Source organism: Schistocerca piceifrons, chromosome 2 (assembly GCF_021461385.2).
Source record: "Schistocerca piceifrons isolate TAMUIC-IGC-003096 chromosome 2, iqSchPice1.1, whole genome shotgun sequence".
NCBI lineage: Eukaryota > Metazoa > Arthropoda > Insecta > Orthoptera > Acrididae > Schistocerca > Schistocerca piceifrons.
In genome coordinates, this window is record NC_060139.1 from 1131856620 (window position 1) to 1131884191 (window position 27572).

Genomic DNA, 27572 nt, shown 5'->3' on the forward strand with positions numbered 1-27572 from the left:
GAGGGATACAGTAAACCTGAGGTAAAGCATCGGAATCTATAACTAGTGTCACAGGAATGGTTCAAAACATAGTTGGTAAGAAGAGTCAGTCTTCCTGTACTTAAGTCGGCATTGTGCCTTTTGTATTTATTTACGATGCTATATCTGTTTTTCATTGTCAATAAGAATGTCAGAGGGATACAGTAAACCTGAAGTGTAGCATCGGAATCTCTAACTAGTGACACAGGAACGGTTCAAAACATAGACAGTAAAAAGCGTCAGTCTTCTTGTAATTAAGTCGGCATTGTCCCTCTTGTATATAATTCCGATGCCCTCTCTGTGTTTCATCGTCAATATGAAGGTCAGAGGGATACAGCAACCTGAAGTGAAGCATCGGCATATATAACTAGTGTCACAGGAATTGTTCAAAACATAGTCAGTAAGAAGAGCCAGTCTTCTTGTGCTTGATTCGGCATTGTGCCTTTTGTATTTAATTCCGATGCAACTTCTGAGCTTCATCGTCAATAAGATGGTCAGAGGGATACAGTAAACCTGAGGTGAAGCATCGGATTCTATAACCAGTGTCACAGGAATGGTTAAAAACATAGACAGTAAGAAGAATCAGTTTTCTTGTACTTAAGTCGGCATTGTGCCTTTTGTATTTAATTCCGATGCAATTTCTGTGTTTCATCGTCAATAAGAAGGTCAGAGGGATACAGTAAACCTGAAGTGACGCATCGGAACCTATAACTAATGGCACAGGAATGGTCCAAAGCATAGACAGTAAGAAGAGTCAGTCTTCTCGTACTTAAGTCGGCATTGTGCCTTTTGTATTTAATTCTGGTGCAATTTCTGTGTTTCATCGACTATAAGAAGGTCAGAGGGATACAGTAAACCTGAAGTGAAGCATCGGAATATATAACTATTGTCACAGAATGGTTCAAAGCATAGACAGTAAGAAGAGTCAGTTTTCTTATAATTGTGTCGATATTGTGCTTTTGTATCTAATTCCGATGCAATTTCTGTGTTTCATCGTCAATAAGAAGGTCAGAGGGATACAGTAACCCTGAAGTGTTGCATCGGAATCTATAACTAGTGTCACAGGAATGGTTCAAAACATAGACAGTAAGAAGGGTCAGTTTTCTTGTACTTAACCCGGCATTGTGCTTTTTCTATTTACTTCCGATGCAATTTCTGTGTCTCATCGTCAATAAGAAGGTCAGAGGGATACAGTAAACCTGAAGTGAAGCATCGGAATCTAAAACCGGTCTCACAGGAAAGGTTTAAAACATAGACAGTAAGAAGAGCCAGTTTTCTTGAACTTGAGTTGGCATTGTTCCTTTTGTATTTAATTCCGATGCAATTTCTGTGTTTCATCGTCAATAAGAAGGTCAGAGTGATACAGGAAACGTGAAGTGAAGCATCGTAATCTATAACTAGTGTCACAGGAATAGTTCGAAACATAGACAGTAAGGAGAGTCAGTCTTCTAGTACTTAAGTCGGCATTGTGCCTTTTGTTTGTATTCCGATGCAATATCTGTGTTTCATCGTCATTAAGAAAGTCAGAGGGATACAGTAAACCTGAAGTGAAGCATCGGAATCTATAACTAGTGTCACAGGAATGGTTCAAACATAGACAGTAAGAAGAGTCAGTTTTCTTGTTCTTAAGTCGGCATTGTGTCTTTTCTATTTATTTGCGATGCAATTTCTGTGTCTCGTCGTCAATAAGAAGGTCCAAGGGAAACAGTAAACCTGAAGTCAAGCATCGGAATCTAAAACTGGTCTCACAGGAAAGGTTCAAAACATTGACAGTAAGAAGTGCCAGTCTTCTTGTACTTTAGTCGGCATTGTGCCTTTTGAATTAAATTCAGATGCAATTTATGTGTTTCATCGTCAATAAGAAGGTCAGAGGGATACAGTAAACCTGAAGTGAAGCATCGGAATCTGTAACTAGTGTCACAGAAACGGTTCAAAGCATAGACAGTAAGAAGAGCCAGTCTTCTTATACTTGAATCGGCATTGTGCCTATTGTATTTAATTCCGATGCAATTTCTGTGTTTCATCGTCATTAAGACGGTCAGAGGGATACGGTAAACCTGAAGTGAAGCATCGGTATCTATAACTAGTGTCACAGGAATGGTTGAAAACAAAGACTGTAAGAAGAGTCAGTTTTCTTATACTTAAGTCGGCATTGTGCCTTTTGTATTTATATCCGATGCAATTTCTGTGTTTCATCATCAATAAGAAGGTCAGAGGGATACAAAAAACCTGAAGTGACGCATCGGAATCTATAACTAGAGTCACAGGAATGGTTCAAAGCATAGACAGTAAGAAGAGTCAGTTTTCTTATACTTAAGTCGGCATTGTGCTTTTTGTATTTATTTCCGATGCAATTTCTGTGTTTCATCATCAATAAGAAGGTCAGAGGGATACAAAAAACCTGAAGTGACGCATCGGAATCTATAACTAGAGTCACAGGAATGGTTCAAAGCATAGACAGTAAGAAGAGTCAGTTTTCTTGTACTTAAGTCTTCATTGTGCATTACTATTTAATTCCGATGCAATTTCTGTGTGTCGTCGTCAATATGAAGGTCCAAGGGATACAGTAAACCTGAAGTGAAGCATCGGAATCTATAACTAGTGTCACAGGAATGGTTCAAAGCATAGACAGTAAGAAGAGTCAGTTTTCTTATACTTAAGTCGGCATTGTGCTTTTTGTATTTAATTCCGATGCAATTTATGTGTTTCATCATCAATAAGAATGTCAGAGGGATACGATAAACCTGAAGTAATGCATCGGAATCTATAACTAGTGTCACAGGAATGGTTCAAAACAAAGACTGTAAGAAGAGTCAGTTTTCTTGTACTTTACTGGGCATTGTGCTTTTCTATTTAATTCCGATACAATTTCTGTGTTTCGTCGTCAATAAGAAGGTCCAAGGGATACAGTAAACCTGTCGTCAAGCATAGCAATCTAAAACTGGTCACACAGGAAAGGTTCAAAACATAGACAGTAAGAAGAGCCAGTCTACTTGTACTTGAGTCGGCACTGTGCCTTTTGTATTTAATTCCGATGCAATTTTTGTGTTTCATCGTCAATAAGACGGTCAGAGGGTTACGGTAAACCTGAAGTGAAGCATCGGAATCTATAACTAGTGTCACAGGAATGGTTCAGAGCAAAGACTGTAAGAAGAGTCAGTTTTCTTGTACTTAAGTCGGTATTGTGCATTTTCTATTTAATTCCGATGCAATTTCTGTGTTACGTCGTCAATAAGAAGGTCCAAGGGATACAGTAAACCTGAAGTGAAGCATCGGAATCTAAAACCGGTCTCACAGGCAAGGTCCAAAACATAGACAGTAAGAAGAGCCAGTCTTCTTGTACTTGAGTCGGCACTGTGCCTTTTGTATTCAATTCCGATGCAATTTATGTGTTTCATCGTCAACAAGATGGTCAGAGGTATACAGTAAACCTGAAGTGAAGCATCGGAATCGAAAACCGGTGTCACAGGAAAGGTTCAAAACATAGACAGTAAGAAGAGCCAGTCTTCTTGTACTTGAGTCGGCATTGTGCCTTTTGTATTTAATTCCGTTGCAATTTCTATGTTTCATCGTCAATGAGAAGGTCAGAGTGAAACAGTAAACCTGAAGTGAAGCAACGTAATCTATAACTAGTGTCACAGGAATAGTTCATAACGTAGACAGTAAGGAGAGTCAGTCTTCCAGTACTTAAGTCGGCATTGTGCCTTTTGTTTGTATTCCGATGCAATTTCTGTCTTTCATCGTCAATAACAAGGTCAGAGGGATGCAGGAAACCTGAAGTGTAGCATCTTAATCTATTACTAGTGTCACAGGAATGGTTCAAAGCATAGACAGTAGGAAGAGTCAGTTTTCTTGTTCTTAAGTCGGTATTGTGCCTTTTCCATTTAATTCCGATGCAATATCTGTGCTTCGTCGTCAATACGAAGGTCCAAGGGATACAGTAAACCTGAAGTCAAGCATAGGAATCTAAAACTGGTCTCACAGGAAAGTTTCAAAACATAGGCAGTAAGAAGGGCCAGTCTTCTTATACTTGAAACGGCATTGTGCCTTTTGTATTTAATTCCGATGCGATATCAGTGTTTCGTCGTCAATAAGACGGTCAGAGGGATACGGTAAGCCTGAAGTGAAGCATCGGTATCTATAACTAGTGTCACAGGAATGATTCAAAACAAAGTCTGTAAGAAGAGTCAGTTTTCTTGTACTTAAGTCGGCATTGTGCATTTCTATTTAATTCCGATGCAATTTCTGTGTTCCAAGGGATACAGTAAACCTGAAGTGAAGCATCGGTATCTAAAACCGGCCTCACAGGAAAGGTTCAAAGCATAGACAGTAAGAAGAGCCAGTCTTCTTATACTTGAATCGGCACTGTGCCTTTTGTATTTAATTCCGATGCAATTTCTGTGTTTCATCGTCAGTAAGACAGTCAGAGGGATACGGTAAACCTGAAGTGAAGCATCGGTATCTATAACTAGTGTCACAGGAATGGTTCTAAACAAAGACTGTAAGAAGAGTCACTTTTCTTGTACTTAAGTAGGTATTGTACTTTTTGTAATTAATTAAGATGCAATTTCTGTGTTTCATCGTCAATAAGAAGGTCAGAGGGATACAGTAAACCTGAACTGAAGCATCGGAATCTATAACTAGTGTTACAGGAATGGTTCTAAACATAGGCAGTAAGAAGAGCCAGTCTCCTTGTACTTGAGTCGGCATTGTGCCTTTTGTATTGAATTCCGAGGCAATTTCTGTGTTTCATTGTCCACAAGAAGCTCAGAGGGATACAGTAAAACTGAAGTGGAGCATCGAAATCTATAAGTAATGTCACAGGAATGGTTCAAATCATAGACAGTAAGAAGAGCCAGTCTTCTTGTACTTTAGTCGGCATTGTGCCTTTTGAATTTAATTCTGATGCAATTTATGTGTTTCATCGTCAATAAGAAGATCACAGGGATACAGTAAACCTGAAGTGAAACATCGGAATCTGTAACTAGTGTCACAGAAACGGTTCAAAGCATATACAGTAAGAAGAGCCAGTCTTCTTATACTTGAATCGGCATTGTGCCTATTGTATTTAATTCCGATGCTATTTCTGTGTTTCATCGTCATCAAGACGGTCAGAGGGATACGTTAAACCTGAGGTGAAGCATCGGTATCTATAACTAGTGTCACAGGAATGGTTCAAAACAAAGACTGTAAGAAGAGTCAGTTTTCTTATACTTAAGTCGGCATTGTGCCTTTTGTATTTATATCCGATGCAATTTCTGTGTTTCATCATCAATAAGAAGGTCAGAGGGATACAAAAAACCTGAAGTGACGCATCGGAATCTATAACTAGTGTCACAGGAATTGTTCAAAACATAGACAGTAAGAAGAGTCAGTTTTCTTGTACTTAAGTCGACATTGTGCCTTTTCTATTTAGTTCCGTTGCAATATCTGTGTTTCGTCGTCAATAAGAAGGTCCAAGGGATACAGTAAACCTGAAGTCAAACATAGGAATGTAAAACTGGTCTCACAGGAAAGTTTCAAAACATAGGCAGCAAGAAGAGCCAGTCTTCTTGTACTTGAGTCGGCATTGTGCCTTTTGTATTTAATTCCGATGCAATTTATGTGCTTCGTCGTCAATAAGAAGGTCAGAGGGATACAGTAAACCTGAAGTGAAGCATCGGAATCTGTAACTAGTGTCACAGGAATGGTTCAAAGCATAGACAGTAAGATGAGTCAGTTTTCTTGTACTTAAGTCGACATTGTGCCTTTTCTATTTAATTCCGATGCAGTTTCTGTGTTTCGTCGTCAATAAGAATGTCCTAGGGAGACAGTAAACCTGAAGTGAAGCATCGGAATCCAAAACCGGCCTCACAGGAAAGGTTCAAATCATAGAAAGTAAGAAGAGCTTGAATTCTTATACTTGAATCGGCATTGTGCCTTTTGTATTTAATTCCGATGCGATTTCTGTGTTTCGTCGTCAATAAGACGGTCAGAGGGATACGGAAAACCTGAAGTGAAGCATCGGTATCTATAACTAGTGTCACAGGAATGGTTCAAAACAAAGACTGTTAGAAGAGTCAGTTTTCTTGTACTTAAGTCTTCATTGTGCATTACTATTTAATTCCGATGCAATTTCTATGTGTCGTCGTCAATATGAAGGTCCAAGGGATACAGTAAACCTGAAGTGAAGCATCGGAATCTATAACTAGTGTCACAGGAATGGTTCAAAACATAGACAGTAAGAAGAGTCAGTTTTCTTATACTTAAGTCGGCATTGTTCTTTTTGTATTTAATTCCGATGCAATTTATGTGTTTTATCATCAATAAGAATGTCAGAGGGATACGATAAACCTGAAGTGATGCATCGGAATCTATAACTAGTGTCACAGGAATGTTTCAAAACAAAGACTGTAAGAAGAGTCAGTTTTCTTGTACTTTACTGGGCATTGTGCTTTTCTATTTAATTCCGATGCAATTTCTGTGTTTCGTCGTCAATAAGAAGGTCCAAGGGATACAGTAAACCTGTCGTCAAGCATAGGAATCTAAAACTGGTCTCACAGGAAAGGTTCAAAACATAGACAGTAAGAAGAGCCAGTCTTCTTGTACTTGAGTCGGCATTGTGCCTTTTGTATTTAATTCCGATGCAATTTCTGTGTTTCATCGTCAATAAGACGGTCAGAGGGATACGGTAAACCTGAAGTGAAGCATCGGAATCTATAACTAGTGTCACAGGAATGGTTCAGAGCAAAGACTGTAAGAAGAGTCAGTTTTCTTGTACTTAAGTCGGTATTGTGCATTTTGTATTTAATTCCGATGCAATTTCTGTGTTACGTCGTCAATAAGAAGGTCCAAGGGATACAGTAAACCTGAAGTGAAGCATCGGAATCTAAAACCGGTCTCACAGGAAAGCTCCAAAACATAGACAGTAAGAAGAGCCAGTCTTCTTGTACTTGAGTCGGCATTGTGCCTTTTGTATTCAATTCCGATGCAATTTATGTGTTTCATCGTCAATAAGATGGTCAGAGGGATACAGTAAACCTGAAGTGAAGCATCGGAATCGAAAACCGGTGTCACAGGAAAGGTTCAAAACATAGACAGTAAGAAGAGCCAGTCTTCTTGTACTTGAGTCGGCATTGTGCCTTTTGTATTTAATTCCGATGCAATTTCTATGTTTCATCGTCAATGAGAAGGTCAGAGTGAAACAGTAAACCTGAAGTGAAGCAACGTAATCTATAACTAGTGTCACAGGAATAGTTCATAACGTAGACAGTAAGGAGAGTCAGTCTTCCAGTACTTAAGTCGGCATTGTGCCTTTTCTTTGTATTCCGATGCAATTTCTGTCTTTCATCGTCAATAAGAAGGTCAGAGGGATGCAGGAAACCTGAAGTGAAGCATCGGAATCTATTACTAGTGTCACAGGAATGGTTCAAACATAGACAGTAGGAAGAGTCAGTTTTCTTGTTTTTAAGTCGGTATTGTGCCTATTCTATTTAATTCCGATGCAATATCTGTGCTTCGTCGTCAATACGAAGGTCCAAGGGATACAGTAAACCTGAAGTCAAGCATAGGAATCTAAAACTGGTCTCACAGGAAAGTTTCAAAACATAGGCGGTAAGAAGAGCCAGTCTTCTTATACTTGAATCGGCATTGTGCCTTTTGTATTTAATTCCGATGCGATATCTGTGTTTCGTCGTCAATAAGACGGTCAGAGGGATACGGTAAGCCTGAAGTGAAGCATCGGTATCTATAACTAGTGTCACAGGAATGATTCAAAACAAAGACTGTAAGAAGAGTCAGTTTTCTTGTACTTAAGTCGGCATTGTGCATTTCTATTTAATTCCGATGCAATTTCTGTGTTTCGTCGTCAATAAGAGGGTCCAAGGGATACAGTAAACCTGAAGTGAAGCATCGGTATCTAAAACCGGCCTCACAGGAAAGGTTCAAAGCATAGACAGTAAGAAGAGCCAGTCTTCTTATACTTGAATCGGCATTGTGCCTTTTGTATTTAATTCCGATGCAATTTCTGTGTTTCATAGTCAATAAGACGGTCAGAGGGATACGGTAAACCTGAAGTAAAGCATCGGCATCTATAACTAGTGTCACAGGAATGGTTCTAAACAAAGACTGTAAGAAGAGTCACTTTTCTTGTACTTAAGTCGGTATTGTACCTTTTGTAATTAATGAAGATGCAATTTCTGTGTTTCATCGTCAATAAGAAGGTCAGAGGGATACAGTAAACCTGAACTGAAGCATCGGAATCTATAACTAGTGTCACAGGAATGGTTCTAAACATAGGCAGTAAGAAGAGCCAGTCTTCTTGTACTTGAGTCGGCATTGTGCCTTTTGTATTTAATTCCGAGGCAATTTCTGTGTTTCATCGTCAACAAGAAGTTCAGAGGGATACAGTAAAACTGAAGTGGAGCATCGAAATCTATAAGTAATGTCACAGGAATGGTTCAAAACATAGACAGTAAGAAAAGTCATTTTTCTTGTGTTTAAGTCGGCATTGTGCCTTTTGTATTTAATTCTGATGCAATTTCTGTGTTTCATCGACAATAAAAAGGTCAGAGGGATACAGTGAACCTGAAGTGAAGCATCGGAATCCATAACTAGTGTCACAAGAATGGTTCAAAGCATAGACAGTAAGAAGAGTCAGTTTTCTTATAAATAATTCGGCCTTGTGCCTTTCATATTTAATTCTGATGCAATTTCTGTATTTCATCGTCTATAAGAAGGTCAGAGGGATGCAGTAACCCTGAAGTGATGCATCGGAATCTATAACTAGTGTCACAGGAATGGTTCATAACACAGACAGTAAGAAGGGTCAGTTTTCTTGTACTTAACCCAGCATTGTGCATTTTCTATTTAATTCCGATGCAATTTCTGTGTTTCGTCGTCAATAAGAAGGTCCAAGGGATACAGTAAACCTGAAGTGAAGCAACGTAATCTATAACTAGTGTCACAGGAATAGTTCATAACGTAGACAGTAAGGAGAGTTAGTCTTCTAGTACTTAAGTCGGCATTGTGCCTTTTGTTTGTATTCCGATGCAATTTCTGTGTTTCATCGTCAATAAGAAGGTCAGAGAGATACAGTAAACCTGAAGTGAAGCATCGGAATCAATAACTAGTGTCACAGGAATGGTTCAAAACATAGACAGTAAGAAGAGTCAGTTTTCTTGTTCTTAAGTCGGCATTGTGCCTTTTCTATTTAATTCCGATGCAATATCTGTGTTTTGTCGTCACTAAGAAGGTCCAAGGGATACAGTAAGCCTGAAGTCAAGCATAGGAATCTAAAACTGGTCTCACAGGAAAGTTTCAAAACATAGGCAGTAAGAAGAGCCAGTTTCTTGTACTTGAGTCGGCATTGTGCCTTTTGTATTTAATTCCGATGCAATTTATGTGTTTCGTCGTCAATAAGGAGGTCAGAGGGATACAGTAAACCTGAAGTGAAACATCGGATTCTGTAACTAGTGTCACAGGAATGGTTCAAAGCATAGACAGTAAGTAGGGTCAGTTTTCTTATAGTTAAGTCGGCATTGTGCCTTTTGTATTTAATTCCGTTGCAATTTCTGTGTATCATCATCAATAAGAAGGTCAGAGGGATACAAAAAACCTGAAGTGATGCATCGGAATCTATAACTAGTGTCACAGGAATGGTTCAAAGCATAGACAGTAAGAAGAGTCAGTTTTCTTGTACTTAAGTCGACATTGTGCCTGTTGTATATGATTCCGATTCAATTTCTGTGTTTCATCGTCATTAAGAAGGTCAGAGGGATACAGTAAACCTGAAGTGAAGCATCGGAATCTATAACTAGTGTCGCTGGAATGGTTCAAATCATAGACAGTAAGAAGAGTCAGTCTTCTTGTACTTGAGTCGGCATTGTGCCTTTTGTATTTAATTCCGATGCAATTTCTGTGTTTCATCGTCAATAAGACGGTCGGAGGGATACAGTAAACCTAAAGTGAAGCATCGGAATCTATAACTAGTGTCACAGGAATGGTTCAAAACATAGAGAGTAAGAAGAGTCAGTCTTTTTGTACTTAGGTCGGCATTGTGCCTTTTGTATTTAATTCCGATGCAATGTCTGTGTTTCATCGTCAATACGAAGGTCAGAGGGATACAGTAAACCTGAAGGGAAGCATCGGAATCTATAACTAGTGTCACAGGAATGGTTCAAATCATAGACAGTATGAAAGGTCAGTCTTCTTGTACTTAAATCGGCATTGTGCATTTTGTATTTATTTCCGATGCAATATCTGTGTTTCATCGTCAATAAGAAGATCAGAGGGATACAGTAAACCTGAAGTGATGCATCGTAATCTATAACTAGTGTCACAGGAATTGTTCAAAACATAAACAGTAAGACGCGTCAGTTTTCTTGTACTTAAGTCGGCATTGTGCCTTTTGTATTTAATTCCGATGCAAATTCTGTGTTTCATCGTCAATAAGAAGGTCAGAGGGATACAGTAAACCAGAAGTGAAGCATCGGAATCTATAACTAGTGTCATAGGAATGGTTAAAACATAGACAGTAAGAAGAGTCAGTTTTCTTGTACTTAAGTCGGCATTGTGCCTTTTGTATTTAATTCCGATACAATTTTTGTGTATCATCGTCTATACGTACATCAGAGGGATACATTAATCCTGAAGTGAAGCATCGGAATCAATAACTAGTGTCACAGGAATGGTTCAAAACATAGACAGTAAGAGGAGTCTGTTTACTTATACTCAAGTCGGCATTGTGCCTTTTGTATTTCATTCCGATGCAATTTCTGTGTTTCATCGTCAATAAGAAGGTCAGAGGGATACAGTAAACCTGAAGTGAAGCATCGCAATCTATAACTAGTGTCACAGGAATGTTTCAAAACATAGACAGTAAGAAGAGTCAGTTTTCTTATACTTAAGTCGGCATTGTGCCTTTTGTATTTAATTCCGATGCAATTTCTGTGTTTCATCGTCAATAAGATGGTCAGAGGGATGCAGAAAACCTGAAGTGAAGTATCGGAATCTAGAACTAGTGTCACAGGAATGGTTCGAAACATAGACAGTAAGATGAGTCAGTTTTCTTGTACTTAAGTCGGCATTGTGCCATTTGGATTTAAGTCCGATGCAATGTCTGTGTTTCATCGTCAATAAGAAGGTCAGAGGGATACAGAAAACCTTAAGTGAAGCATCGGAATCTATAACTAGTGTCACAGGAATGGTTAAAACATGACAGTAAGAAGAGTCAGTATTCTTGTACTTAAGTCGGCATTGTGCCTTTTGTATTTAATTCCGATACAATTTCTGTGTGTCACCGTCTATACGTATATCTGAGGGATACATTAAACCTGAAGGGAAGCATCGGAATCTATAACTAGTGTCACAGGAATGGTTCAAATCATTGACAGTAAGAGGAGTCTCTTTACTTGTACTCAAGTCGGCATTGTGCCTTTTGTATTTCATTCCGATGCAATTTCTGTGTTTCATCGTCAATAAGAAGGTCAGAGGGATACAGTATACCTGAAGTGAAGCATCGGAATCTATAACTAGTGCCACAGGAATGGTTCAAAACATAGACAGTAAGAAGAGTCAGTCTTCTTGTACTTAAGTCGGCATTGTGCCTTTTGTATTTAATTCCGATGCAATTTCTGTGTTTCATCGTCAGTAAGTGGGTCAGAGGGATACAGTAAACCTGAAGTGAAGCATCGGAATCTATAACTAGTGTCAAAGGAATGGTTCAAAGCATAGACAGTAAGAATAATCGGTTTTCTTATAATTAAGTCGGCATTGCGCCTTTTGTATTTAATTCCGATGCAATTTCTGTGTTTCATCGTCAGTAAGAAGATCAGAGGGATACAGTGACCCTGAAGTGATGCATCGGAATCTATAACTAGATTCATAGGAATGTTTCAAAACATAGACAGTAAGAAGAGTCAGTTTTCTTGTACTTAACCCGGCATTATGCCTTTTCTATTTATTTTCGATGCCATTTTTCTGTGTTTCGTCGTCAATAAGAACGTCCAAGGGATACAGTAAACCTGAAGTGAAGCATCGGAATCTAAAACTGGTCTCTCAGGAAAGGTTCAAAACATAGACAGTATGAAGAGCCAGTCTTCTTGTACTAGAGTCGGCATTGTGCCTTTTGTATTTAATTCCAATGCAATTTCTGTGTTTCATCGACAATAAGAAGGTCAGAGGGATACAGTAAACCTGAAGTGAAGCATCGGAACCTAAAACCGGTCTCACAGGAAAGATTCAAAGCATAAGCAATAAGAAGACCCAGTCATCTTGTACTTGAGTCAGCATTGTGCCTTTTGTATTTAATTCCGATGCAATTTCTGTGATTCATCGTCAATAAGAAGGTCAGAGTGATACAGTTAACCTAAAGTGAAGTATCGTAATCTATAACAAGTATCACAGGAATAGTTCAAAACATAGACAGTAAGGAGAGTCAGTCTTTTAGTACTTAAGTCGGCATTGTGCCTTTTGGTTGTATTCCGATACAATTTCAGTGTTTCATCGTCATTAAAAAGCTCAGAGGGATACAGTAAACCTGAAGTGAAGCATCGGAATCTATAACTAGTGTCACAGGAATGGTTCAAAACGTAGACAGTAAGAGAAGTCTGTTTACTTGTACTCAAGTCGGCATTGTGACTTTTCTATTTAATTCCGATGCAATATCTGTGATTCGTCGTCAATAGGAAGGTCCAAGGGATACCGTAAACCTGAAGTGAAGCATCGGAATCTAAAACTGGTCTCTCAGGAAAGGTTCAAAACATGGACAGTATGAAGAGCCAGTCTTCTTGTACCTGAGTCGGCATTGTGACTTTTCTATTTAATTCCGATGCAAATTCTGTGCTTCATCGTCAATAAGAAGGTCAGAGGGATACAGTAAACCTGAAGTGAAGCATCGGAATCTACAACTAGTGTCATAGGAATGGTTAAAACATAGACAGTAAGAAGAGTCAGTTTTCTTGTACTTAAGTCGGCATTGTGCCTTTTGTATTTAATTCCGATACAATTTCTGTGTGTCATCGTCTATACGTACATCAGAGGGATACATTAATCCTGAAGTGAAGCATCGGAATCAATAAGTAGTGTCACAGGAATGGTTCAAAACATAGACAGTAAGAGGAGTCTGTTTACTTGTACTCAAGTCGGCATTGTGCCTTTTGTATTTCATTCCGATGCAATTTCTGTGTTTCATCGTCAATAAGAAGGTCAGAGGGATACAGTAAACCTGAAGTGAAGCATCGCAATGTATAACTAGTATCACAGGAATGTTTCAAAACATAGACAGTAAGAAGTGTCAGTTTTCTTATACTTAAGTCGGCATTGTGCCTTTTGTATTTAATTCCGATGCAATTTCTGTGTTTCATAGTCAATAAGAAGGTCAGAGGGATGCAGTAAACCTGAGGTGAAGTATCGGAATCTAGAACTAGTGTCACAGGAATGGTTCGAAACATAGACAGTAAGATGAGTCAGTTTTCTTGTACTTAAGTCGGCATTGTGACATTTGTATTTAATTCCGATGCAATGTCTGTGTTTCATCGTCAATAAGAAGGTCAGAGGGATACAGTAAACCTTAAGTGAAGCATCGGAATCTATAACTAGTGTAACAGGAATGGTTAAAACATAGACAGTAAGAAGAGTCAGTATTCTTGTACTTAAGTCGGCATTGTGCCTTTTGTATTTAATTCCGATACAATTTCTGTGTGTCACCGTCTATACGTATATCTGAGGGATACATTAAACCTGAAGTGAAGCATCGGAATCTATAACTAGTGTCCTAGGAATGGTTCAAATCGTTGACAGTAAGAGGAGTCTGTTTACTTGTACTCAAGTCGGCGTTGTGCCTTTTGTATTTCATTCCGATGCAATTTCTGTGTTTCATCGTCAATAAGAAGATCAGAGGGATACAGTATACCTGAAGTGAAGCATCGGAATCTATAACTAGTGCCACAGGAATGCTTCAAAACATAGACAGTAAGAAGAGTCAGTCTTCTTGTACTTAAGTCGGCATTGTGCCTTTTGCAATTAATTCCGATGCAATTTCTGTGTTTCATCGTCAGTAAGTGGGTCAGAGGGATACAGTGAACCTGAAGTGAAGCATCGGAATCTATAACTAGTGTCAAAGGAATGGTTCAAAGCATAGACAGTAAGAAGAGTCGGTTTTCTTATAATTAAGTCGGCATTGCGCCTTTTGTATTTAATTCCGATGCAATTTCTGTGTTTCATCGTCAATAAGAAGATCAGAGGGATACAGTGACCCTGAAGTGATGCATCGGAATCTATAACTAGATTCATAGGAATGTTTCAAAACATAGACAGTAAGAAGTGTCAGTTTTCTTGTACTTAACCCGGCATTATGCCTTTTCTATTTATTTCCGATGCCATTTTTCTGTGTTTCGTCGTCAATAAGAAGGTCCAAGGGATACAGTAAACCTGAAGTGAAGCATCGGAATCTAAAACTGGTCTCTCTGGAAAGGTTTAAGACATAGACAGTATGAAGAGCCAGTCTTCTTGTACTTGAGTCGGCATTGTGCCTTTTGTATTTAATTCCAATGTAATTTCTGTGTTTCATCGACAATAAGAAGGTCAGAGTGATACAGTTAACCTAAAGTGAAGTATCGTAATCTATAACAAGTGTCACAGGAATAGTTCAAAACATAGACAGTAAGGAGAGTCAGTCTTCTAGTACTTAAGTCGGCATTGTGCCTTTTGGTTGTATTCCGATGCAATTTCTGTGTTTCATCGTCATTAAGAAGCTCAGAGGGATACAGTAAACCTGAAGGGAAGCATCGGAATCTATAACTAGTGTCACAGGAATGGTTCAAATCATAGACAGTATGAAAGGTCAGTCTTCTTGTACTTAAATCGGCGTTGTGCATTTTGTATTTAATTCCAATGCAATATCTGTGTTTCATCGTCAATAAGAAGATCAGAGGGATACAGTATACCTGAAGTGATGCATCGTAATCCATAACTAGTGTCACAGCAATTGTTCAAAACATAAACAGTAAGACGCGTCAGTTTTCTTGTAGGTAAGTCGGCATTGTGCCTTTTGTATTTAATTCCGATGCAAATTCTGTGTTTCATCGTCAATAAGAAGGTCAGAGGGATACAGTAAACCTGAAGTGAAGCATCGGAATCTATTACTAGTGTCACAGGAATGGTTCAAAACGTAGACAGTAAGGAGAGTCAGTTTTCTGGTACTTTAGTTGGCATTGTGCCTTTGTATTTAATTCCGATGCAATTTCTGTGTTTAATCGTCATTATGAAGGTCAGAGGGATACAGTAAACCTGAAGTGAAGCATCGCATTCTATAACAAGTGTCACAGGACTGGTTCAAAACCTAGACATTAAGAAGAATCAGTTTTCTTATACTTAAGTCGGCATTGTGCCTTTTGTATTTAATTCCGATGCAATTTCTGTGTTTCATCGTCAATAAGAAGGTCAGAGGGACGCAATAAACCTGAAGTGAAGTATCGGAATCTATAACTAGTGTCACAGGAATGGTTCGAAACATAGACATTAAGAAGTGTCAGTTTTCTTGTACTTAAGTCGGCATTGTGCCATTTGTATTTAATTTCGATGCAATGTCTGTGTTTCATCGTCAATAAGAAGGTCAGAGGGATACAGTAAACCTGAAGTGAAGCATCGGAATCTATAACTAGTGTCATAGGAATGGTTAAAACATAGACAGTAAGAAGAGTCAGTTTTCTTGTACTTAAGTCGGCATTGTGCCTTTTGTATTTAATTCCGATACAATTTCTGTGTGTCATCGTCTATACGTACATGAGAGGGATACATTAATCCTGAAGTGAAGCATCGGAATCAATAACTAGTGCCACAGGAATGGTTCAAAACACAGACAGTAAGAGGAGTCTGTTTACTTGTACTCAAGTCGGCATTGTGCCTTTTGTATTTCATTCCGATGCAATTTCTGTGTTTCATCGTCAATAAGAAGATCAGAGGGATACAGTGACCCTGAAGTGATGCATCGGAATCTATAACTAGATTCATAGGAATGTTTCAAAACATAGACAGTAAGAAGAGTCAGTTTTCTTGTACTTAACCCGGCATTATGCCTTTTCTATTTATTTCCGATGCCATTTTTCTGTGTTTCGTCGTCAATAAGAAGGTCCAAGGGATACAGGAAACCTGAAGTGAAGCATCGGAATCTAAAACTGGTCTCTCAGGAAAGGTTCAAAACATAGACATTATGAAGAGCCAGTCTTCTTGTACTTGAGTCGGCATTGTGCCTTTTGTATTTAATTCCAATGCAATTTCTGTGTTTCATCGACAATAAGAAGGTCAGAGGGATACAGTAAACCTGAAGTGAAGCATCGGAACCTAAAACCGGTCTCACAGGAAAGATTCAAAGCATAGGCAGTAAGAAGGCCCAGTCTTCTTGTACTTGAGTCACCATTGTGCCTTTTGTATTTAATTCCGATGCAATTTCTGTGATTCATCGTCAATAAGAAGGTCAGAGTGATACAGTTAACCTAAAGTGAAGTATCGTAATCTATAAGAAGTGTCACAGGAATAGTTCAAAACATAGACAGTAAGGAGAGTCAGTCTTCTAGTACTTAAGTCGGCATTGTGCCTTTTGGTTGTATTCCGATGCAATATCTGTGTTTCATCGTCATTAAGAAGCTCAGAGGGATACAGTAAACCTGAAGTGAAGCATCGGAATCTATAACTGGTGTCACAGGAATGGTTCAAAACGTAGACAGTAAGAGAAGTCTGTTTACTTGAACTCAAGACGGCATTGTGACTTTTCTACTTAATTCCGATGCAATATCTGTGTTTCGTCGTCAATAAGAAGGTCCAAGGGATACAGTAAACCTGAGTTGAAGCATCGGAAACTAAAACCGGTCTCACAGGAACGTTTCAAATCATAGACAGTAAGTAGAGCCAGTCTTCTTGTACTTGAGTCGGCATTGTGCCTTTTGTATTTAATTCCGATGCAATTTCTGTGTTTCATCGTCAATAAGAAGTTCAGAGGGATACAGTAAACCTGAAGTGAAGTATCGGAATCTATAACTAGTGTCACAGGAATGGTTCAAAACATAGACAGTAAGAAGAGCCAGTCTTCTTGTACTTGAGTCGGCAGTGTGCGTTTTGTATTTAATTCCGATGCATTTTCTGTGTTTCATCGTCAATAAGAAGGTCAGAGGGATTCAGTAAACCTTAAGTGATGCATCGGAATCTATAACTAGTGTCACAGGAATGGTTCAAAACTAAGACAGTAAGAAGAGTCAGTTTTCGTGTACTTAACCCAGCATTGTGCCTTTTCTATTTAATTCCGATGCAATATCTGTGTTTCGTCGTCAATAAGAAGGTCCAAGGGATACAGTAAACCTGAGTTGAAGCATCGGAAACTAAAACCGGTCTCACAGGAACGTTTCAAATCATAGACAGTAAGTAGAGCCAGTCTTCTTGTACTTGAGTCGGCATTGTGCCTTTTGTATTTAATTCCGATGCAATTTCTGTGTTTCATCGTCAATAAGAAGTTCAGAGGGATACAGTAAACCTGAAGTGAAGTATCGGAATCTATAACTAGTGTCACAGGAATGGTTCAAAACGTAGGCCGTAAGAAGAGTCAGTCTTCTTGTACTTAAGACGGCATTGTGCCTTTTGTTTGTATTCCGATGCAGTTTCTGTGTTTCATGGTCAATAAGAAGGTCAGAGGGATACAGTAAACCTGAAGTCAAGCATCGTAATCTATAACTAGTGTCGCAGGAAAGGTTAAAAACATAGACAGTAAGAAGAATCAGTTTCCTTGTACTTAAGTCAGCATTGTGCCTTTTGTATTTAATTCCGATGCAATTTCTGTGTTTCATCGTCAATAAGAAGGTCGGAGGGATACAGTAAACCTGAAGTGAAGCATCGGAATCTATAACTAATGTCACAGGAATGGTTCAAAACATAGACAGTAAGAAGAGTCAGTTGTCTTGTATTTAAGTCGGAATTGTGAATATTGTATTTAATTCTGATGCAATTTATGTGTTTCATCGTCAATAAGAAGATCAGAGGGATACAGTAAACCTGAAGTGAAGCATCGGAATCTATAACTAGTGTCGCAGGAATGGTTCAAAGCATAGGCAGTTAGAAGAGTCAGTTTTCTTATACTTGAGTCGGCATTGTGCCTTTTGTATTTAATTCCGATGCAATTTCTGTGTTTCATTGTCAATAAGACGGTCAGAGGCATATAGCAAACCTGAAGTGAAGCATCGGTATCTATAACTACAGTCACAGGAATGGTTCAAAACAAAGACTGTAAGAAGAGTCAGTTTTCTTGTACTTCAGTCGGCATTGTGCTTTTCTATTTAATTCCGATGCAATTTCTGTGTTTCGTCGTCAATAAGAAGGTCCAAGGGATACAGTAAACCTGAAGTGAAGCATCGGAATCCAAAAATGGTCTCACAGGAAAGGTTCAAAACATAGACAGTAAGAGGAGCCAGTCCTCTTGTACTTGAGTTGGCATTGTGCCTTTTGTATTCAATACCGATGCATTTTCTGTGTTTGGTCGTCAATAACAAGGTCAGAGGGATACAGTAAACCTGAAGTGAAGCATCGGAATCTGTACCTAGTGTCACAGGAATGGTTCCAAAGCATAGACGGTAAGAAGAGTCAGTCTTCCTGTACTTAACTTGGCATTGTGCCTTTTGTATTTATTTAAGATGCTATTTCTGTGTTTCATCGACAATAAGAAGGTCAGAGGGATACAGTAAAACTGAAGTGTAGCATCGGAATCTTTAACTAGTGTCACAGAAATGGTTCAAAACATAGACAGTAAGAAGAGTCAGTCTTCTTGTAATTAAGTCGGCATTGTGCATCTTGTATATAATTCTGATGCACTTTCTGTCTATCATCGTCAATATGAAGGTCAGAGGGATACTGCAAACCTGAAGTGAAGCAATCGAATCTATAACTAGGGTCACAGGAATTGTTCAATACATAGACAGTAAGAAGAGTCCGTCTTCTTGTACTTGAATCGGCATTGTGCTTTTGTATTTAATTCCGATGCAATTTCTGTGCTTCATCGTCAATAAGAAGGTCAGAGGGATACAGTAAACCTGAGGTGAAGCATCGGAATCTATAACCAGTGTCACAGGAATGGTTAAAAACATAGACAGTAAGAAGAATCAGTTTCCTTGTACTTAAGTCGGCATTGTGCCTTTTGTATTTAATTCCGATGCAATTTCTGTGTTTCATCGTCAATAAGAAGGTCGGAGGGATACAGTAAACCTGAAGTAAAGCATCGGTATCTATAACTAATGTCACAGGAATGGTTCAAAACATAGACAGTAAGAAAAGTCAGTTGTCTTGTATTTAAGTCGGAAATGTGCCTTTTGTATTTAATTCTGATGCAATTTCTGTGTTTCATCGACAATAAGAAGGTCAAAGGGATACAGTAAACCTTAAGTGAAGCATCGGAATCTATAACTAGTGTCACAGAATGGTTCAAATCATAGACAGTAAGAAGAGTCAATTTTCTTATAATTAAGTCGGCATTGTGCCTTTTGTATCTAATTCCGATGCAATTTCTGTGTTTCATCGTCAATAAGAAGGTCAGAGGGATACAGTAACCCTGAAGTATTGCATCGGAATCTATAACTAGTGTCACAGGAATGGTTCAAATCATAGATAGTAAGAAGAGTCAGTTTGCTTGTACTTAACCCGGCATTGTGCCTTTTCTATCTAATTCCAAAGCAATTTCTGTGTTTCATCGTCAATAAGAAGGGCAGAGGGATACAGTAAACCTGAAGTGAAGCATAGGAGTCTAAAACCGGTCTCACAGGAAAGGTTTAAACCATAGACAGTAAGAATGGCCAGTTTTCTTGTACTTGAGTTGGCATTGTGCCTTTTGTATTTAATTCCGATGCAATTTCTGTGTTTCATCTTTAATAAGGAGGTCAGAGTGATACAGTAAACCTGAAGAGAAGCATGGTAATCTATAACTAGTGTCACAGGAATAGTTCAAATCATAGACAGTAAGAAGAGTCAGTTTTCATGTCCTTAAGTCGGCATTGAGCCTTTTCCATTTATTTGCGATGCAATTTCTGTGTTTGGTCATCAATAAGAGGGTCCAAGGGATACAGTAAACCTGAAGTCAAGCATCGGAATCTAAAACTGGTCTCACAGGAAAGGTTCAAACATAGACAGTAAGAAGAGCCAGTCTTCTTGTACTTTAGCCGGCATTGTGCCTTTTGTATTTAATTCCTATGCAATTTTTGTGTTTCATCGTCAATAAGAAGGTCATAGGGATACAGTAAAATTGAAGAGAAGCATCGGAATCTTTAACCAGTGTCACAGGAATGGTTCAAAGCATAGACAGTAAGAAGAGCCAGTCTTCTTGTACTTGAGTCGGCATTGTGCCTTTTGTATTTAATTCCGATGCAATTTATGTGTTTCATCGTCAATAAGGAGGTCAGAGGGATACAGTAAGCCTGAAGTGAAGCATCGGAATCTGTAACTAGTGTCACAGGAATGGTTCAAAGCATAGACAGTAAGAGGAATCAGTTTTCTTATACTTAAGTCGGCATTGTGCCTTTTGTATTTAATTCCGATGCAATTTCTGTGTTTCATCATCAATAAGAAGGTCAGGGGGATACATTAAACCTGAAGTGCAGCATCGGATTCTAAAACCGGCCTCACAGGAAAGGTTAAAAACTTATACAGTAAGAAGAGCTAGTCTTCTTATACTTGAATCCGCATTGTGCCTTTTGTATTTAATTCCGATGCAATTTCTGTGTTTCATCGTCAGTAAGACGGTCAGAGGGATACGGTAAACCTGAAGTGAAGCATCGGTATCTATAACTAGTGTCACAGGAATGGTTCTAAACATAGGCAGTAAGAAGAGCCAGTCTTCTTGTACTTGAGTCGGCATTGTGCCTTTTGTATTTAATTCCGATGCAATTTCTGTGTTTCATCGTCAACAAGAAGGTCAGAGGGATACAGTAAACCCGAAGTGAAGCATTGGAATCTATAACTAGTGTCACAGGAATGGTTAAAACATAGACAGTAGGAAGAATCAGTTTTCTTGTACTTAAGTCGGCATTGTGGCTTTTGTATTTAATTCCGATGCAATTTCTGTGTTTCATCATCAATAAGAAGGTCAGAGGTATACAGTAAAACTGAAGTGAAGCATCGGAATCTATAACTAATGTCACAGGAATGGTTCAAAACATAGACATTAAGAAGAGTCAGTTTTCTTTTGCTTAAGTCGGCATTGTGCCTTTTGTATTCAATTCTGTTGAAATTTCTGTGTTTCATCGAGAATAAGAAGGTCAGAGGGATACAGTAAACCTGAAGTGAAGCATCTGAATCTATAACTAGTGTCACAGGAATGGTTCAAAGCATAGGCAGTTAGAAGAGTCAGTTTTCTTATAATTAAGTCGGCCTTGTGCCTTTCATATTTAATTCTGATGAAATTTCTGTGTTTCATCGTCAATAAGAAGGTCAGAGGGATACAGTAACCCTGAAGTGATGCATCGGAATCTATAACTAGTGTCACAGGAATGGTTCATAACATAGACAGTGAGAAGGGTCAGTTTTCTTGTACTTATCCCGGTATTGTGTATTTTCTATTAAATTCCGATGCAATTTCTGTGTTTCGTCGTCAATAAGAAGGTCCAAGGGATACAGTAAACCTGAAGTGAAGCATCGGAATCTAAAACCGGTCTCACAGGAAAGGTCCAAAACATAGACAGTAAGAAGAGTCAGTTTTCTCGTTCTTAAGTCGGCATTATGCCTTTTCTATTTAATTCCGATGCAATATCTGTGGTCCGTCGTCAATAAGAAGGTCCAAGAGATACAGTAAACCTGAAGTCAAGCATAGGAATCTAAAACTGGTCTCACAGGAAAGTTTCAAAACATAGGCAGTAAGAAGAGCCAGTCTTCTTGTACTTGAGTCGGCATTGTGCGTTTTGTATTTAATTCCGATGCAATTTCTGTTTTTCATCGTCAATAAGAAGTTCAGAGGGATACAGTAAACCTGAAGTGAAGTATCGGAATCTATAACTAGTGTCACAGGAATGGTTCAAAACATAGACAGTAAGAAGAGCCAGTCTTCTTGTACTTGAGTCGGCAGTGTGCGTTTTGTATTTAATTCCGATGCATTTTCTGTGTTTCATCGTCAATAAGAAGGTCAGAGGGATTCAGTAAACCTTAAGTGAAGCATCGGAATCTATAACTAGTGTCACAGGAATGGTTCAAAACTAAGACAGTAAGAAGAGTCAGTTTTCGTGTACTTAACCCAGCATTGTGCCTTTTCTATTTAATTCCGATGCAATATCTGTGTTTCGTCGTCAATAAGAAGGTCCAAGGGATACAGTAAACCTGAGTTGAAGCATCGGAAACTAAAACCGGTCTCACAGGAACGTTTCAAATCATAGACAGTATGTAGAGCCAGTCTTCTTGTACTTGAGTCGGCATTGTGCCTTTTGTATTTAATTCCGATGCAATTTCTGTGTTTCATCGTCAATAAGAAGTTCAGAGGGATACAGTAAACCTGAAGTGAAGTATCGGAATCTATAACTAGTGTCACAGGAATGGTTCAAAACGTAGGCCGTAAGAAGAGTCTGTCTTCTTGTACTTAAGTCGGCATTGTGCCTTTTGTTTGTATTCCGATGCAGTTTCTGTGTTTCATGGTCAATAAGAAGGTCAGAGGGATACAGTAAACCTGAAGTCAAGCATCGTAATCTATAACTAGTGTCGCAGGAAAGGTTAAAAACATAGACAGTAAGAAGAATCAGTTTCCTTGTACTTAAGTCGGCATTGTGCCTTTTGTATTTAATTCCGATGCAATTTCTGTGTTTCATCGTCAATAAGAAGGTCGGAGGGATACAGTAAACCTGAAGTGAAGCATCGGAATCTATAACTAATGTCACAGGAATGGTTCAAAACATAGACAGTAACAAGAGTCAGTTGTCTTGTATTTAAGTCGGAATTGTGAATATTGTATTTAATTCTCATGCAATTTATGTGTTTCATCGTCAATAAGAAGGTCAGAGGGATACAGTAAACCTGAAGTGAAGCATCGGAATCTATAACTAGTGTCGCAGGAATGGTTCAAAGCATAGGCAGTTAGAAGAGTCAGTTTTCTTATACTTGAGTCGGCATTGTGCCTTTTGTATTTAATTCCGATGCAATTTCTGTGTTTCATTGTCAATAAGACGGTCAGACGCATATAGTAAACCTGAAGTGAAGCATCGGTATCTATAACTACAGTCACAGGAATGGTTCAAAACAAAGACTGTAAGAAGAGTCAGTTTTCTTGTACTTCAGTCGGCATTGTGCTTTTCTATTTAATTCCGATGCAATTTCTGTGTTTCGTCGTCAATAAGAAGGTCCAAGGGATACAGTAAACCTGAAGTGAAGCATCGGAATCCAAAAATGGTCTCACAGGAAAGGTTCAAAACATAGACAGTAAGAGGAGCCAGTCCTCTTGTACTTGAGTTGGCATTGTGCCTTTTGTATTCAATACCGATGCATTTTCTGTGTTTGGTCGTCAATAACAAGGTCAGAGGGATACAGTAAACCTGAAGTGAAGCATCGGAATCTGTACCTAGTGTCACAGGAATGGTTCCAAAACATAGACCGTAAGAAGAGTCAGTCTTCCTGTACTTAACTTGGCATTGTGCCTTTTGTATTTATTTAAGATGCTATTTCTGTGTTTCATCGACAATAAGAAGGTCAGAGGGATACAGTAAAACTGAAGTGTAGCATCGGAATCTTTAACTAGTGTCACAGAAATGGTTCAAAACATAGACAGTAAGAAGAGTCAGTCTTCTTGTAATTAAGTCGGCATTGTGCCTCTTGTATATAATTCTGATGCACTTTCTGTCTATCATCGTCAATATGAAGGTCAGAGGGATACAGCAAACCTGAAGTGAAGCAATCGAATCTATAACTAGGGTCACAGGAATTGTTCAGTACATAGACAGTAAGAAGAGTCCGTCTTCTTGTACTTGAATCGGCATTGTGCTTTTGTATTTAATTCCGATGCAATTTCTGTGCTTCATCGTCAATAAGAAGGTCAGAGGGATACAGTAAACCTGAGGTGAAGCATCGGAATCTATAACCAGTGTCACAGGAATGGTTAAAAACATAGACAGTAAGAAGAATCAGTTTCCTTGTACTTAAGTCGGCATTGTGCCTTTTGTATTTAATTCCGATGCAATTTCTGTGTTTCATCGTCAATAAGAAGGTCGGAGGGATACAGTAAACCTGAAGTAAAGCATCGGTATCTATAACTAATGTCACAGGAATGGTTCAAAACATAGACAGTAAGAAAAGTCAGTTGTCTTGTATTTAAGTCGGAAATGTGCCTTTTGTATTTAATTCTGATGCAATTTCTGTGTTTCATCGACAATAAGAAGGTCAAAGGGATACAGTAAACCTTAAGTGAAGCATCGGAATCTATAACTAGTGTCACAGAATGGTTCAAATCATAGACAGTAAGAAGAGTCGATTTTCTTATAATTAAGTCGGCATTGTGCCTTTTGTATCTAATTCCGATGCAATTTCTGTGTTTCATCGTCAATAAGAAGGTCAGAGGGATACAGTAACCCTGAAGTGTTGCATCGGAATCTATAACTAGTGTCACAGGAATGGTTCAAATCATAGATAGTAAGAAGAGTCAGTTTGCTTGTACTTAACCCGGCATTGTGCCTTTTCTATCTAATTCCAAAGCAATTTCTGTGTTTCATCGTCAATAAGAAGGGCAGAGGGATTCAGTAAACCTGAAGTGAAGCATAGGAGTCTAAAACCGGTCTCACAGGAAAGGTTTAAACCATAGACAGTAAGAAGGGCCAGTTTTCTTGTACTTGAGTTGGCATTGTGCCTTTTGTATTTAATTCCGATGCAATTTCTGTGTTTCATCTTTAATAAGGAGGTCAGAGTGATACAGTAAACCTGAAGAGAAGCATGGTAATCTATAACTAGTGTCACAGGAATAGTTCAAAACATAGACAGTAAGAAGAGTCAGTTTTCATGTCCTTAAGTCGGCATTGTGCCTTTTCCATTTATTTGCGATGCAATTTCTGTGTTTGGTCATCAATAAGAAGGTCCAAGGGATACAGTAAACCTGAAGTCAAGCATCGGAATCTAAAACTGGTCTCACAGGAAAGGTTCAAACATAGACAGTAAGAAGAGCCAGTCTTCTTGTACTTTAGCCGGCATTGTGCCTTTTGTATTTAATTCCTATGCAATTTTTGTGTTTCATCGTCAATAAGAAGGTCATAGGGATACAGTAAAATTGAAGAGAAGCATCGGAATCTTTAACCAGTGTCACAGGAATGGTTCAAAGCATAGACAGTAAGAAGAGCCAGTCTTCTTGTACTTGAGTCGGCATTGTGCCTTTTGTATTTAATTCCGATGCAATTTATGTGTTTCATCGTCAATAAGGAGGTCAGAGGGATACAGTAAGCCTGAAGTGAAGCATCGGAATCTGTAACTAGTGTCACAGGAATGGTTCAAAGCATAGACAGTAAGAGGAATCAGTTTTCTTATACTTAAGTCGGCATTGTGCCTTTTGTATTTAATTCCGATGCAATTTCTGTGTTTCATCATCAATAAGAAGGTCAGGGGGATACATTAAACCTGAAGTGCAGCATCGGATTCTAAAACCGGCCTCACAGGAAAGGTTAAAAACTTATACAGTAAGAAGAGCTAGTCTTCTTATACTTGAATCCGCATTGTGCCTTTTGTATTTAATTCCGATGCAATTTCTGTGTTTCATCGTCAGTAAGACGGTCAGAGGGATACGGTAAAACTGAAGTGAAGCATCGGTATCTATAACTAGTGTCACAGGAATGGTTCTAAACATAGGCAGTAAGAAGAGCCAGTCTTCTTGTACTTGAGTCGGCATTGTGCCTTTTGTATTTAATTCCGATGCAATTTCTGTGTTTCATCGTCAACAAGAAGGTCAGAGGGATACAGTAAACCCGAAGTGAAGCATTGGAATCTATAACTAGTGTCACAGGAATGGTTAAAACATAGACAGTAGGAAGAATCAGTTTTCTTGTACTTAAGTCGGCATTGTGCCTTTTGTATTTAATTCCGATGCAATTTCTGTGTTTCATCATCAATAAGAAGGTCAGAGGTATACAGTAAAACTGAAGTGAAGCATCGGAATCTATAACTAATGTCACAGGAATGGTTCAAAACATAGACAGTAAGAAGAGTCAGTTTTCTTTTGCTTAAGTCGGCATTGTGCCTTTTGTATTCAATTCTGTTGAAATTTCTGTGTTTCATCGAGAATAAGAAGGTCAGAGGGATACAGTAAACCTGAAGTGAAGCATCTGAATCTATAACTAGTGTCACAGGAATGGTTCAAAGCATAGGCAGTTAGAAGAGTCAGTTTTCTTATAATTAAGTCGGCCTTGTGCCTTTCATATTTAATTCTGATGAAATTTCTGTGTTTCATCGTCAATAAGAAGGTCAGAGTGATACAGTAACCCTGAAGTGATGCATCGGAATCTATAACTAGTGTCACAGGAATGGTTCATAACATAGACAGTGAGAAGGGTCAGTTTTCTTGTACTTATCCCGGTATTGTGTATTTTCTATTAAAAATTCCGATGCAATTTCTGTGTTTCGTCGTCAATAAGAAGGTCCAAGGGATACAGTAAACCTGAAGTGAAGCATCGGAATCTAAAACCGGTCTCACAGGAAAGGTCCAAACATAGACAGTAAGAAGAGTCAGTTTTCTCGTTCTTAAGTCGGCATTATGCCTTTTCTATTTAATTCCGATGCAATATCTGTGGTCCGTCGTCAATAAGAAGGTCCAAGAGATACAGTAAACCTGAAGTCAAGCATAGGAATCTAAAACTGGTCTCACAGGAAAGTTTCAAAACATAGGCAGTAAGAAGAGCCAGTCTTCTTGTACTTGAGTCGGCATTGTGCCATTTGTATTTAATTCCGATGCAATTTATGTGTTTCGTCGTCAATGATAAGGTCCAAGGGATACAGTAAACCTGAAGTGAAACATCGGAATCTGAAACCGGTGTCACAGGAAAGGTTCATAACATAGACAGTAAGAAGAGCCAGTCTTCTTGTACCTTAGCCGGCATTGTGCCTATTGTATTTAATTCCGATGCAATTTATGTGTTTCATCATCAATAAGAAGGACAGAGGGATACGATAAACCTGAAGTAATGCATCGGAATCTATAACTAGTGTCACAAGAATGGTTAATAAACAAAGACTGTAAGAAGAGTCAGTTTTCTTGTACTTTAGTCGGCATTGTGCTTTTCTATTTAATTCCGATGCAATTTCTGTGTTTCGTTGTCAATAAGAAGGTCCAAGGGATACACTAAACCTGAAGCCAAGCAGAGGAATCTAAAACTGGTCTCACAGGAAAGGTTCAAACATAGGCAGTAAGACGAGCCAGTCTTCTTGTACTTGAGTCGGCATTGTGCCTTTTGTATTTAATTCCGATGCAATTTATGTGTTTCGTCGTCAATAAGAAGGTCAGAGGGATACAGTAAACCTGAAGTGAAGCATCGGAATCTGTAACTAGTGTCACAGGAATGGTTCAAAGCATAGACAGTAAGCAGAGTCAGTTTTCTTATACT